Source organism: Rattus norvegicus, chromosome 7 (genome assembly GCF_021556685.1).
Source record: "Rattus norvegicus strain SHRSP/BbbUtx chromosome 7, alternate assembly SHRSP_T2T, whole genome shotgun sequence".
Taxonomy (NCBI): Eukaryota; Metazoa; Chordata; class Mammalia; order Rodentia; family Muridae; genus Rattus; species Rattus norvegicus.
This window is the reverse complement of record NC_141540.1, coordinates 14,759,708-14,775,343: the sequence shown is the minus strand read 5'-3', so window position 1 is coordinate 14,775,343 and position 15,636 is coordinate 14,759,708. Positions and strand designations below refer to the sequence as shown.

The 15,636-nt window shown below is 51.5% G+C and overlaps 1 pseudogene; it reads left to right on the top strand.

Annotated features, from left to right (window-relative positions):
- Window positions 1-660: 660 nt before the first annotated feature.
- On the top strand, window positions 661-11,783 carry LOC134479620 (large ribosomal subunit protein eL33-like; annotated as a pseudogene).
- The last annotated feature ends 3,853 nt before the right edge of the window (window positions 11,784-15,636 follow it).

Below are 15,636 nucleotides of genomic sequence, written 5' to 3'. Positions count from 1 at the left end.
TTTTTTTTTCCCGGAGCTGGGGACCGAACCCAGGGCCTTGCGCTTCCTAGGCAAGCGCTCTACCACTGAGCTAAATCCCCAACCCCCAGTCCATGCTCTTAACCGCTGATCCATCTCTCCAGCCCAAAACTGACCTCGTTAATTTAAAAGGGGGGAAAGGTGTTCTCAGAGGTGGGAATGCCACGTGCAAAGGTTCCGAGACACCTGAGAGGTGAGAGGAGCTTAGTGCTCTCAGGGGGAGGACAGGAGGGGAGAACAGAGGTGGTACACCAAGGTGCCAATATCATTACCCTGTTAGTCAGTACCAACGCTGATGCAGTGCCTGTTGTGTGCCAACAGCCAACCCTGCCAATCTCACTGGGCTCATGGAACTGTTTGTTTGTACCCATTTGACAAAGGGGGAAACTGAGAGCCACAGAGGAAGGGTGTCCCTGGGGAAGGTCCCAGAGACAGTGGGCTAGTGCCTCCATCTTCCTAGACAAAAGTCTGGAAGGTAATGTGGAACACAGCAGGTGTCATTTGTCTCCTGGCCTATGTCACCTGCAGCTCCAGTGACCACTAGGTGGAGTGAGGAGACCACGGGGACCCAGCAGTGATGGCGCTCTTGACTCAGGAGCCTCCAGAACACTGAGCTCAGGCTTCCCCTGGGACACCGAGGACATGGTAGGCTATGACACCTACCTGAGAGGCTGTGGCTACCAGAGGGACCCAGCTACCGCTGAGCCTAGCATGGCCAATATCCACGTGGCTGAGCAGGTGTGGGTGGGGAAACTGAGGCTGAGCCACAAGTGAGAACCGGAGGGCCCAGGGACTGACTCAGTGGGGTGTGGAATGGAGGGGCCAGGTCTGCACAGACAGCCTGAGCGGAGACCCCTGCCGGGGCACTTCCTCAGTCATTGTTTCATTTGTGCGGCATTTATTTGGCACCGTCTGTAATGCCCTCTTAGAAATCTGGCTGACAGAACGTGTTTGAGACCCTTTTACTGTGGGGGGCTGTCATTTTACTTCTCACCAGATTTTGGAAAGAAAGAGGGAGGGGACATCAGAAAGGAACTGCAGGGTCTCCCGCATGGTTAGCTCCCCTGGGTCCCCCTGTATGTAATCACTCAAGAGCTTTCTCTTCCCTGTGTTGGGCTCCCCTCTGTGTAACGACCACATGGGTCCCTACCAGGATGTAACCATACCTGGGTCCCTGCCTTCTGATCCCAGACCTCTATCTCATCTTAGGATCAAAGCACAGCTGTCCCGCTGGCCTTTTCACAGGTGTGTCCCCCATGTGTCACTCTGAGAGCTGGAGTGTGTGGGTCTGTCATTGCTAACTGAGTTCCAGAGCATGGGTAGAAAACATGGTATGTGGGTTCGTTCTGCATGAGCGTGAGCACGTGTGGAGGCCAGAAGACAGCATTGTCCCCTAACGGGGTGTCCCCAGGATCCCCACCCAGCCTGGGTCAGGTGGAGAGAAGACTACTTTCCACCGCACACTGTAATAGGATTGGGACTTTTGAAGTTAATAGGAAATGGGAGAGAAGGCTCCTACTTTGAGAATCCGGGGTGTAGGGATGGATGCAGAGGGCTTAGGGGGCCTTTGTGAGCCGTGCTGGGCTCCTTGTAGCTGCAGGCTGCTGTGATAAAAGAACCGTAAAATCCATGGTGTCAGGACAGTCCTTGCTTGAGACGGGGTCTGACTTTAGGAAAAGAAAGGGGGGATGCTAGGCGCTTACATGTGTGCGGGGTGTCACCAAGCCCTGATCTCATGCGGGGAGGCTCCCAGCGGGAAGCCTCTGGAGAGGAACATGGCCTCTCAGGTCCCTCCTGGTCCCCCACAACTTGGAATTTGGGGATTTTTCCCCCCCGATGATTTTTTTTCTTTTCTTTTTTTTCAGATCTGGGGACCGAACCCAGGGCCTTGCGCTTGCTAGGCAAGCGCTCTACCACTGAGCTAAATCCCCAAACCCAAATTTGGGGATTTTTAAGAGTGATGGTTGGTAGCCAGCTCTTGTTGGCCAGGGCTTCCATACGCAGAACATTCTAGACAAGGTTTCTGTTGGCCAGGAGACACAGCACACAGGGTAGGGGAGAGCCTGTGTTTGTTCATGTTAGAGTCAAATGTCTCTTGTTTTTAAAGATTTATCTTGATTTCATCTATTTAAAAGCATTTGTTCCTATATTTATTTACATGTTTACCCGTGCATGTTTTGCACACAGGGTTGGGTCAAAGAACAACTTGAGGAAGTCATTTCTCTCCTTCTAACCTGCGGGCCCGGGGATTGAACTCAGGCTGTCAGGCTTGGCGGCAGAACCTTCACCCACTGAGCTGCAGTCTTGCTCTGTAGACCAGGCTGGCCTCAAAATCAGAGCTCTGCCTGCCTCAGCCTCCCAAGTGCTGGGATTAAAGGGTATCACTGCCTGGCTTCAAAAGATTTATTGCTTGAATATTTTTTTAATTATGTCTCTAGGTGTGTGCCAGGAGAGCCAGGAAGAGGGAGCCAGACCCCCTGCAGCTGGAGTTATAGATGCCTGAAGTGGGTGCTGGGAAGGAAACCTGGGTCCTCTGGAAGAGCAGCCAGTGTTCTTTTTTTTTTTTTTTTTTCTTTTTTTCTTTTCTTTTTTTTCAGAGCTGGGGACCGAACCCAGGGCCTTGAGCTTGCTAGGCAAGCGCTCTACCACTAAGCCAAATCCCCAACCCCGCAGCCAGTGTTCTTAACCACTGTGCCATGTCGCTACCTACTGAGCAGTTGTTCTATTTTGAGACAGGATGTCACTATGTAGCCCTCACTACTCTGAAACTTGCTATATAGCACAGGCTGGTCTTAAATTCACAAAGCTCTGTGTACCTAAGGCTTCTGAGTACTGAGAATAGTGTGTGTGTGTGTGTGTGTGTGTGTGTGTGTGTGTGTGTGTGTGTGTGATATAGTGTGTGTGGTGTGTGTGATAGTGTGTGTGGTGTGTGTGATAGTGTGTGTGGTGTGTGTGTGTGATTGTGTGTGTGATTGCATGTGTGTGATAGTGTGTGTGGTGTGTGTGTGTGGTATGTGTGTGTGGTATGTGTGTGTGTAGTATGTGTGTGATTGTGTGTGTGATTGTACATGTGTGTGGTGAGTGATTGTGTGTGATTGTGTGCGATTTTGTGTGTGTGATTGTGCATGTGTGTGTGTGTGTAGATCTGTGTCTTCCTCAGTCACCTTCCACCTCATTGCCTGTGTCACAGTCCCTTCCACTGAACCCAGCACTCCTGACCTGGTGCCAGTGTGGGACGGTGAGCCACACTTGCTGCTTCTGGGACCTGGCTCTGTTACCATTGATGTCTTACTCCGGTCCTTGGATCCTGTCCAGGCCGGCTTGCTGACACACGGCCCACACGGCCCGCACTTTGTTCCATTAGAAATGGCCCCAGCAACAGCAGCAGCAGCGCCCACTCCCTACCTCGTCCCTATCCGCCTTTGCTTCTGTGACACAGCATCTCCTGCTGCACTTCAGGCAAGCCTAGAACTCACAGACATCCCCCTGCCTCAGCCTCTGGAGTTCATTTAAAATTACATTTTTGCCAGGCAGTGCTGGCACATACCTTTAAATCCTAGCACAGGGGAGGCAGAAGCAGGTGATTGGATCTCTGGGTTTGAGCCAGCCTGGTCTACAGAGCAAGTTCCAGGACAGCCATGGCCACATTGTGCACCTTGTCTTGGTAAAATAAAAACTGAACAAAACTAAGCAAAAAACTCCAAAACCAACCAACCAACCAACCAACCAACCAAACAAACAAACACAAAAAACCTAAAAACCTAAAATAATTCATTGATAATAGATAAAATTTATTTTAAAATTGAGGTGTGAATTTTTCATAAATCCAATATTTATACAGACAAATTTTCTTTATTCCCTCCAGGATACTCCACAAGATGACCAAAGGACCCAAGGTCCCTATCCAGCTCTCCGGGGTCCCCTGAGCAGCCAACCCAAGGCATCTTCCTGGGTGTCGGGTGTGTGAGAGGTCACTTCCTCCTTAAACCTTCATCTTTAACTCAGCCATCTCTTGACAACAGTCTTTGGGATGACCTTTGTGCAAGAAAAAAAGGTGACCTTCCCGCGGAGCCACCTCCCTTCCCAGCCCCCTCCCCGTGGTTCAGAAGCTGCTGTCTAAACAATGTATTAAGGATTTGGGAAGTGCCACCCAAAGGGAGAATTTCCATCCCTGCGTCTGCTCCTGAACTTCAAATACCGAATGAGAACGCAAAGTGGGTCACCAGCCAGACACCCACACCTGGACCTGCAACCTGAGGGCACCCGGATTCCCCCTCCCGCTCTGTGTCCAGGGAGACGGCCCCAGCCTCAGTTTCTCCAATCTGTTAAGTGGACCCCAAGGAGGACCTCATCAGCAAGGGCTCAGGGGCGGCTGAGAGGGAGTGTGTGGGGGTGGAGGTGAGACAGGGGACTGAGACGGTGGGTGTCAGGCAGCCAGCTGCACTCAGCTCTGTGGCATACCTTCAGCGCAGTGTGGAAAGCAGAAGGCTAGCCTGGGCTTTGTCTATACCCAGGCCTCAGGCCTAAGGCTCAACACACTCCCGTCCAGTCCTGAGAGGCAGGTAAGGCCTTGGTGGCTCAGGCCTGCCATCCTTGCATTTGGGAGGCTGAGGCAGGAAGATCAGACCATAGTGTCTCAAAGTCAAATGTTAAAAAGGGTGCCATAGTAGCAGCTGCTCGGGGCGGGGATGGGGGGGTGGGGGTGGAGCACTTGCTGCTCAGTGGATGGAGCACTCGCTGCTCAGGGGGCGGAGCACTCGCTGCTCAGGGGGCGGAGCACTCGCTGCTCAGGGGGCGGAGCACTCGCTGCTCACAGAGCGGAGCACTCGCTGCTCAGCCCTGGGTTCTTTTTTTTTTTTTTTTTTCTTCGGAGCTGGGGACCGAACCCAGGGCCTTGCGCTTCCTAGGTAAGCGCTCTACCACTGAGCTAAATCCCCAGCCCCCTACAGCCCTGGGTTCTATCTCCACATCGAATAAACAAAGTCTGGCAGTGTCACCCAGCATCCCACCTAGAGGCAGAAGGATGAGGAGTTCAAGGCCATCCTCTGCTAGACAGCAAACTAGAGGCCAGACTGAACTGTGTGGGACCCTACAGAAGGAAGACAGAAGTTAAGGAAGGGAGGAAGGACAAACTAAAAACACAGAAAGCAAGTGGTGCCTGTGCTCAGGAACTTGGCCTCAGCTGTCTGTCTGTCTGCCCTCTGTCTTGGAAGGCCCTGGTAGAGCCGGCAGGAGTGCTCATAGAAGCTGAAGGGAAGAAAGCCAGGCTTACAAGGATCAGCAGTCAGCAGAAGGAACAGCCTGTGCAGAGGCCTGAGGCAAAGGGGAGAGGCGGGCATGGGAGCAGCTGAGACCTAGTGTGAGATGTGCCTGCGGCAGGGAGTGGCACGGATGGCTGCGCAGAGGCGAAGGAGGCACTCAGGACAAGGGCCCTACCCACCGAGCCTCAGCCCCCCCGCTTGCTTTCTCCATTCTCAGAGGCTAGGGCGTGCTGAGAATCCAAGCGTTCGGAGCTTCCTTCTGCTGCTGCCTAGCACCCAGCACGCACAGCCACTGGCCAGTCGTGCAGGTGTTCTCCGGTTTCACTCACACCACCGCATCTGCGACAACTCAACTCCTGAGGTCACATTCACAGGTTCCGGGGTTTGGGGTCTGGATGGATTTTGCTGGAACACCCAGCCTCCCATGCAGGAGACTGTGGGAGCACCCTGAGGGTAGTCCCTGCCTTGGGCCTGAGCTACACTGGGCTCTGTCCGTAAGCAGACTCCCTCTGGGTGGCGTTCAGCTGCTGGAGGCTGGAGATACCTGGGAAGGGTGGAGTATTCCCAATAGGTTCTTGCTAACCAGGAAACACAAGGTAGAGCAGCTCCTGGGCTGGATCCTGACCCAGCAGCTGTCCGGCCTCCAGCCCCACTGCAGGTCAGCACAGCCAGGGAGATGGGGCTCAAGTCAATTGCGGAGAACCAAATCTCTCTGGCATGATGTATGTCTGCCTGTCTTTGTCTTCCTCTGTCTGTTTCTCTTTCTCTCTGCCTTTGTCTGTGTCTCTGTTTGTTTTTGTGTCTGTGGATCTGCTGTCCCCACCCCATCTCTGTGTCTCCGTTTCTACATTTCCAAAGAGACTACGATTCCCAAGTCTCTAGGTTCTTACCTCCCTCTCCTGGATAGCAGCCGCACTGGGACCAGTATCTCCTGTGGGGATTGAATACCTGAACATGGATGGTAATTTAAAGCTACCCCAGGCTGGAAGACACAGCCCAGGGCCTGGAAGCAGTCCCCTCGGGCCTCTCAGATTTTCTGGAGGCAGAGTCACAGCTGTGAGCTGCCACCAGGGTTTCCCAGGAGCGAGCTAGGACCCAAACTCAATCTTCTGCAAGTACTCTCCACCTTTAATCCCAGTGCTCAGGAGGCAGAGGCAGGCGGATCTCTGAGTTGGAGGCCGGCCTGGTCTACAGAGCGAGTTCCAGGACAGCCAGGGCTGCACAGAGAAACTCTGTCTCAAAAAACAAAGACAAAAAGAAGGAGCAGAAAAGAGGTGCTCTTGAGTACTGAGCTGTCTCTCCAGTCCCAACACACACATAAAAGAAACGAAAAAACCTTGTGAGGCAGTGATGGCATGTGAACGTGCTGATCTCAAATCTGTCTTCTTGAGCATCAGACCTTTTTCTCTGTACTTTGTTCTATGGGTTTTGTTGCTGCTGCTGCTGCTGCTGTTCTGTTTTGTTAAACAAGGTTCCATGTACTCTAGGCTGATCTAGAACTCACTATTCAAGATGTTTCTCCTCTTTTCCCTCCACCTGCCTTCCCAGGGCAGGTGCACACTAGCAGGCCCAGCTTAGGCTGTGCAGGGGAGAGACCTAGGGCTTCCTGCAGTTAGGCTTGTGCTCCTCAGCCCCTCAACCACAGAGGCCAGCTGCTTTCCCTCCCTGGCCTTGTAAAAACTGCTGTACCCTGGATGTTCGTGTGACCCTTCCACTGGGGACAGTGAGGGTCTAAGACACATGTGACTCTCTGGGGCTTTTAGGATGGCACTGTGGGTGTGCAGTGCACAGGGCTGCACTGGATTAACTTCACTTGTTGTCTGATTCAGAAGCCCTAGAAGTCTGTTGGCATTTGAACTCGTATATGTATATGGGTCAATTTTAGGTTTTGGTTTTCCCCGGGCAGTTGTGGTTAGTTTTATTTTCTGTCCCTCCATCACTAGCTGCTTGGTGTGTATCCTGTGTGCTCTGTTTCCTACCTGCGACCTTGCGTCTCCTTCTTGAAGATTTTTCTGGTCCCATTTGAGGGACAGAAAGAAGGCAATTGGGGAGTCTCTTCCAAGTGTGTTTTAGGGACGGCAGAAACTTCCAGGTCCCGGACTGACCCTGTCTACCTTTGGGAAACTCTCCCCCCAAAGTCCCCATCTGCTGGGGTGAGGCAGCCCCAGGAGCCAGGGAGGGCCTGGGGTAAGCCAAGGGGACATGGGGAAGGAGCTTATAAAAGACCCCTTGAGTTTTTCTATGGATTTGGATCTCCCCCAAATCAGACTGCCACGGCTGCAAGCATCTCAGATTCTCAAGCTGGGGGGACAATGTCGCCTGTCGACCCGAGTTTTCTGCAATCTCTGTCTTTGTCGTTCTCCATGTCCTCTGTCTGCCCCAGGCAGCCATGGAAACTAGAGTTGAGCCTCCTCCAGGCAGGCTGTCTTTGTTGGGGTTTTGTGTCCCCATTGGGGGACAGTAGAGTAGGCTTTCTTTCTACCCACCCCGCTGCACAAGGCCTGGGTGACAGCTCTCAGCAGGGAGCAGTCACGCTTGACCCATGTATGTCTGAAGGCTGGAGGCCTTTATGGGAAGAGGAGGATGTCCCTCAGCTCCTCAGCTCCCGCAAGGTCGCCTGCCCTTTCCTCCCCAAGAAGAGATGGGCCAGGCCCCACGGCGTCCTGAGCTGTGACCAGGATATTGTGCTGTTGTCTGAGACACAGTTTCACTCTGTAGACCAGGCTGACCTCATTAACTCCATCCTCTGCCTCCAGAGTGCTACAGTAAAGTACAAGGGACACAGCACCTGCCGAGGTGAAGACTGTCATTACCAAAGAGAGCAAGGCATGTGCCATGAACACATTAAAACTGTTTGTTTATTCTACGTGTGTGTGCCCAAGCATGGGTGTGTGGCCCTGGAGGGCAGTAGATGGGGTTAGACCCCTTAAAGCTGGAGTTATAAGTGGTGGCTAGCGGAGCTGTGAGGACTGTGATCTGAACTTGGACCCTCTGCAAGAGCATCGAGAGTTCTTAATCAATGAGCTATCCTTTTTTTTTTTTTAAATATTTATTTATTTCATGTATGTGAGTACACTGTAGCTGTCTTCAGACACACCAGAAGAAGGCATCAGATCTCATTACAGATGGTTGTGAGCCACCATGTGGGTGCTGGGAATTGAATTCAGGACCTCTGGAAGAGCACAGTCAGAGCTCTTAACCGCTGAGCCATCTCTTCAGCCCTCGATGAACTATCTTTCATGTCATCTTTTGATATAAAATATAATAGAAGTGGACAGTGGAGGTGCACGCCTTTGGTTCCAGTATTCCAGAGGGGAGCAGGAGGCTCTCTGAGTTTGAGGCCAGCCAGGTCTATAAAGAGAGTTCCAGGGGGTTGGGGATTTAGCTCAGCGGAAGAGCGCTTGCCTAGCTAGAGCAAGGCCCTGGGTTCGGTCCCCAGCTCCAAAAAAAAAAAAAAAAAGAGAGAGTTCCAGAACAGCCAGGGCTACACAGAGAAACCCTGACTCAAAAAACCAAAGTCCCCCCAAATATATATATATATATATAATATTTATATGTATATATTATTATATATTTATATAATATATAATTAAAATATTTACTTTTTTTTTAATTAGCTTACTGCTCACTCGAAGCTCTTTGTGGGTTTCCTGGGTTTGTCCTGTGTCCCACGCCAGACCCTAACACTGTGCGTGGTTTCCAGGTCTACACGATCTTTACATACATTTCCATCGTCTGTGGTGTGGACCGCAGGGAACCGCCACTCCACACCCTGCACACGCAGGCCTAGGCCTCCGTGTTAAAAACCGGTAATGGTTCAGGGGAGCCCAGCTCCATGAATAATACAGAAGGCGCAGCCAGCTCTCCTTTCCCACAGCGAATGCATAATCAGGCCTCAGGCTGGGAGACTGACGAGGTGCGCGGAGGCGCCCAGGCAGCAATCAGCAGCCGTCGCTCATCCTCTAATTGCTGGGGTGCAGCAGACTGGGGTGACCCACTCGTGAGGGGCATTACATACATGTTGGCCCCGGGAGGCCTCTGGAGGCCCAGGCTGCTTCCCCCTGGGGTCCATCCGTCGTCACGTCAGGCTAGGGCACAGATCGGATGTCCGGGCTGTAAGGACCGTGGGGAACGGTGTGCTCATATCTGCAACAATTTCCCCACCACCCCCACTGTCTGGCTAGGAATCTGGGAGAATCCTGACCACCTTGCCACCTGTCTGGGCTTTGCCTCCAGCCCCCGGGTGTGGGTAGCAGTGTCATGGTGGGGCCTGAAGCTCAGAGGACTGAGGGACCTGCTTGAGGATTGCCATGAGCAGAGGTGTGGCGTGTGCCACAGCCCTATGATTGTGCATTATTTTTACTTTAGTGCGAGGAGGTCAGAGGACAACTGTGGGAGTCCAGTCTCCGTTCCCACCACTTGGGCCCTGGGATGGAAGTCGCCTGGCCAGGCTTGTGGCCAAGTACTCTGCCCCACTGAACACCAAGCATCAGTTCCTTCTTCCCCGCCTCCTCCCCTTCTCTCCCCCCCCACTCTCCCCCTCCGCTTCTCCCCTCCCCCTCCCTGCCTCCTCCCCGCCCCGCCCCCTCCCCTCCTCCCTGCCTCTTCCCCTCCCTTATTCTATTCAGTCTTCACATTTTGTCTTTTTTTTTTTTTCTTTTTTTCGGAGCTGGGGACCGAATCCAGGTCCTTGCGCTCTACCACTGAGCTAAATCCCCAACCCCCCCCCCTTTTTTTTTTTTTTTTGGTTTTTGAGACAGGGTTTCTCTCTGTAGCTCTGGTGTCCTGAAATTTACTGTAGACCAGGCTGACCCAGAATTCAGATCTGCCTGCCTCTGCCTCCCGAGTGCTGGGATTGAAGGCATGGCTGCCCCCTGGTTATTACTCTTCTGTTACTGGAGCTCCAGTACGCCAGGCTGCCCTTACTTCCCTTTGTGACTAATGATGACCTTGAATTCAGGATCACCTTGCCTGCTAGGGGAACAGATCTGTCCTGACCATGGGATTTAGAATTCATACAGGCCAGGTGGGGAGGGAAGGACTCCCACCTCCCTGGGAGTCCTGTAAGCTTTTCTCACAACACCAGGGAACCTGTTTTCTCCAGAGTTGGATGCAAACCTGTCATTTGCTACAAAAAAATGTTTTCCAAAGGAAGCTGGGGTCAGCATGGGGGACAGGCACATGTATGCACTGTCTGGATTGCCTTGTAACATATTTCCATGGCTACAGAAGAATCTGGGACTCACCTCACAGGCTCCCGACTGTCACTCAGGCCTGCTCAACTGCAGGAGCAAGAGAGCTGGGGTTATGGTTGGGGCTGGGGTATAGAAGGAAGCTTTTAGATGCCTGTTTGGACAGTAAAGTGATTTTTCTCCCCCCACCCCGACCCCCTTTGGTTTTTCAAGGCAGGGTCTCTCTGTGTAGTCCTGGCTATCCTGGAACTCCCTCTCAGTTCAGGCTGGCCTTGAACTCAGAGATCCACCTGCCTGTGCCTCAGAGCGCTGGGGTCAAAGGCCTGCACCACCACGCCTGGCCTTAAACGCATGTATTTTAATTTTATACGTATGGTGTTTTGTTACATGTCTGTCTGTGTACCATGCCCATGCCTGGGCTCTCTGAAGGCCAGAGAGAGAACTGGGTCTCGGGAACTCGAGTTACAGATCCTTGTGAGCCACTGTGTGGGTGCTAGTCCTTAGCAAGAGCAAGTCTTCTTTTTTTAAAGATTTATTTATTTATTATATATAAGGACACTGTAGCTGTCTTCAGACACACCAGAAGAGGGCATCAGACCTCATCATAGATGGTTGTGAGCTACCATGTGGTTGCTGGGATTTGAACTCAGGACCTCTGGAAGAGCAGTCAGTGCTCTCAACCGCTGAGCCATCTCTCCAGTCCCAAGAGCAAGTCTTCTTAATCACAGAGCCAACTCTCCAGCTACTACAGTGAGGTTTTTATACACTTAGCATGCAAAACGTGTAGCAGGTTCTTGCCAGGGACAGAGGGTCCTTCCTGTACTGCCTGTGCCCCTCAATTTTCTCTGTGGACACGGCTGGAGAGCCATCCATAGGCTGGGACTAGAAAAAGTCTCGGGGCTGAACTTTGAGGGCAGATATCTAGGGCCTGCTGGGAACAGGACTTGTAAAAAAAAAGTCTGTCTGGAAGGCCATGGTGCAAGGCCATTTTTGCTGGCTACAAGCGAGGCCTCTGGAACCAAAGAGAGCACAGGGCTCTTCTTAAAATGGAAGGTGTTTATGCCCGAGATGAAACTGAGTTCTACTTAGGCAAGAGGTGTGCTTATGTGTACAAAGCAAAAAACAATACAGTGATTCCTGGAGGCAAACCAAACAAAACCAGAGTGATCTGGGGAAAAGTAACTCGAGCCCATGGAAACAGTGGCATGGTTCATGCCAAATTCCGAAGCAACCTTCCTGCAAAGGCCATTGGACACAGAATCCGTGTGATGCTGTACCCATCCCGGATTTAAACTAATGGAGAGTAGATAAATAAAAGATTTGTGCTCTTGAAAAAAAAAAAAAGAAAGAAAAAGTATCGGGTTCTAAAAACCTGTTTAGGAAGCCGAGCCTAACAGCTTGTGCCTTTAATTCAAGCACTCAGGTGGCAGAGGAAGGTGGATCCAGATTTCTGAGAGTTCAAGGCCAGCCTGGTCTACAGAGTGAGTTCCAGGACAGCCAGGGCTACACAGAGAGACCCTGTCTGGAAAACCCAAAATAAATAAATACAAACAACTGTTTAGGAGTCGGAAAGACAAGTCAGGGAGGAGTGGTGGCAGCCAGTGAGCTGTGGACCTGAGTTCAGTCCCTGGGACCCGCATGATCGAAGGAGAGAGCCGACCACCCCAAAGTTTGTTTATGACTCCCACACACGGGCGGAGATGTACACACACAAGCGGAGACGTACACACACAAGCACGCATGCACACCCAGCGGCACATAAATAGTTAAACTCAATGAATTAAAACAAAATGGCCATAGTCGTACAAGGCCAAACCCCATTATCAAGAAAGAAACGTGGTAGAAACCCAAAGAAGTTGTGGAACTGGAACTGCCGTTCCACCAGGGTGGAGCGAAGCCTGTGGCCGGCTATGTATATGTTTTCCTTTTGAAACTGTCTCAGGTAGCCCAGGCTGACCTCCAATCTGCAGTGAAACTGAGATTGACCTTGACCTCCTGATATTCCTGCTTCTGCCTCCTCAGGCGTGACCAGTGGGCACTATCACCATGGTTTATGGGGTTCAGGGGGTGGAACCCCGGGTGGCATGCATGCCATGCCATGTGAGTGCTCTCCCCAGTGAGACGCAGTCTCCCAGCCCCTCCATGAGCTTCAGAGTGCAGCCGAGACCTTGACTCACCGGCAGGACTCTGGCTATGGCTGAATACTTAGGGGGTAGGAGGTGATTTCAGCTGGTGTGGTGGAAACTCAGTCTGGAGAAACCTGGGCTAAGGGAAGGGCCTAACACCCCTCCTCCACCTTAGAAGGTGCCAGGGCCTCTATTTCATGTGGGGTCAGTTTCTACCCCTCTGCCTCTGTCTCCTGTCTACAACCGGTCTCAGAGTTCTGTCAATAAGCCACTGCTTAATTTACGACTGTATTTTTAGCGTTTTAATTTAAAATGATGGAGAGACTACAGAAGGGTACAAGGGACCATTCAGGACAGGTCTGGTGTGCTGGCCTGTCATCCCAGCTATGAGGCTGAGGACAGGGGAGCTGCAGTTAAAGGCTCCCGAGCCCCACACTGAGGATTTCTCTGTATAGCCCTGGCTGCCCTGGAACTCCCTCTGTGGACCAGGCTGGCCTTGAATTCAGATATCCACCTGCCTCTGCTTCCAGAGCACCACCTTCTGCCCTGCTCAAGGACTTATTTCAGCAAGCCTTTGTTTTAAAAAATGCAAAATAGGACTGGGAGTGTGGTAGGGTGGAGCGCGGTCAGGGTGGAGCCCTATCTAGAATTCCCCAGTAACAGGCTGGGGGCGTGGTCAGGGTGGAGGACTGTCAAGAATCCCCCCACCCCCACCCCCGCTGAGGGGCTGGGGCGTGGTCAGAGTGGAGCCCTGCCTAGAGTCTCCCAGTGAGGGTGTAGGAATGAAGTTCTGGAATTCATCTAACTTCTAAAACAAAAAGGTAAAACCTTTATGCTAATCAGAGCGTTTGGCTGGCTGGTCTGAGCTTTTTGAGACAGGGTTTCTCTGTGTAGCCCTAGCTGTCTGGAAACTTGCGCTGTAGATCAGGTTGACCTCGAACTCAGAGCTCTGCCTGCCTCTCTCTGCTTCCCGAGGGAGGGATGGGATTAAAGGTGTGTGCTACCAGCCCAGCTGGGGTGATCAGAGTTTGAAGTGATCCTGGCCCAGAGCACAGCAGGCAAGGATTGTGTTTCCAGGACTTTAATTTTTAGTTAAACACCCTTGGGTCTCCAGGCTTAGTGATGCACACCTTTATTCCCTGCACTCTGAAGGCAGAGGCAGGTGGATTTCTGTGAGTCCATGATCGGCCAGGCCTACAAGGTAAATTCTAGAACTTTTATGGGCTATGTAGAAAGACACTGTTTTGAAACCTGTCCCCTGCCCCCTTAAAAACAAAAAACAAAACCAAAACAGCGGGGGGGAAAAAAAAACAAAACCAAAACAAAACAAAACAAAAAACCCAAAAAACCATGGAGCTATCAAACAGCAGCCCAAGAGGGAAGCAGGACAGAAAAGCAAATAGGGAGTTTAGGGTGTTTACAAAACATTTACAGCTACAGTTGTATTTAAAAAAAATAAAAGCAGATAAAATCTGCCTGCCTAGGATCTTTGATTTGGGGAGACAGGATACAGAGAAAGGTGAACTCCTTAAGGAGGAGAGGGATTCCAAACCCCACAAGTTGGGCTCAAACACCAGGGAGAGGGGATGGGGGAGGGGCTGCAGAGCAAATGCTACCCTTACTGACACCCCTTGGGGAAACTCAGCTCCTTTTCAACGTTGAATCCTGTTGAGACCTTGGCTGTCTCTCTAGGACAGCTGTCTAGCTCTGAGAGTGGGTCCTCAGGCCCTCACTGGGGAATTCTAGGCAGGGGCTCCACCCCTGACCACACCCCCAGCCCTTTCTGAGGGATTCTAGGCGGGGCTCCACCCTGACCACGCCCCCAGCTCATCACTGAGGGGTTCTAGGCGGGGTTCCACTCCGACCACGCCCCCAGCTCATCACTGAGGGGTTCTAGGCGGGGTTCCACAGAAAGTTCAAGACCATTCTGTGTAACTTAATAAACACTATCTCAGAGTCAGGAGCAAGAGAGGCTTGGTGGTGTTGCTTGGCAATGAACCCTTTTGGACACTACACAAGGTCTTCACTTGGTCCGGGAGGACTACAAACATTCCAAAAATAGAAACATCCCCCTACATCTAGTGTATTTTCTTATAGGCTTCAAGTGAGATTTGGGGTGACTTAGAATTTTGGGTTCTCCAAGCTGATACTGTCATCGAAAGGTCATTTGCTGCTTTGGGGGAATACAGGAAGAGAGAGGCCTGGTTGTGGGTGGAGACTGCCTGGAGGGTGCTTCCACAGAGTAAGTGTGAGCTGCTGTGGTAAGGGACAAAGGAGGAAACACAGCAACAGCAAATGAGGAAGTCTCCTGGAAGAACAAGGCAGCACAAAAAAAAGAAAAAAAAAAAAAAAGGGAAAAACAAATCCTAGCCGGAGAGGGTTTTTGTGTTTTTTGAAATGTAAATGACACTTCCAGAATTGCCTAATAGTTAAAATGAAAGACTTAAAAAGAAATAAATCAAAGGCAAAAGGATGGAAACTGGATGGGGCCTAATCCTTGACTGTGCTGGGGCAGCTCTGAGGGGCTGGGGCTGGGGACCAGACTGGGTTCTTCTCCCTGAGAGGACGCTGCAGAATCACAGAATCACCGCAGTCTTCAAAGAGAGCCTTGGGGGCCAGGGTCACTTTCTGAGTGTCCGACTTGTCCCCAACCCTCAGTCCCCTTCTGATCCTCTGTGGGGAAGCATCCCACACTGGGGGGCGGGGAGGGGAGAATGCTTGGCTTATGGGAGTGTTTTTCAAAGGCTTTTGTTAGAAACACCACCAAGCTGGGAATCTGTCTGAGTTAATACAGGTGCATTGCAAACACACAGTAGGATGGGCAAAAACAAGGGTATTTGTCTGCCTTTTCAATTCTCCACATGTTGATTTGTTTGTTTTCCAGACAGGATAGTGTAGTCCAGGCTGGACTAGAACTTAATGTTTAGCCAAGGCTGACCTAGAAATTCCTCATCCTCCTGCCTGGGGAATGCTGACAATCCAGCACTCTACCCACTAGGTGACAGTGCTATCCTAATACAATCATGTTCCGTAACCCCT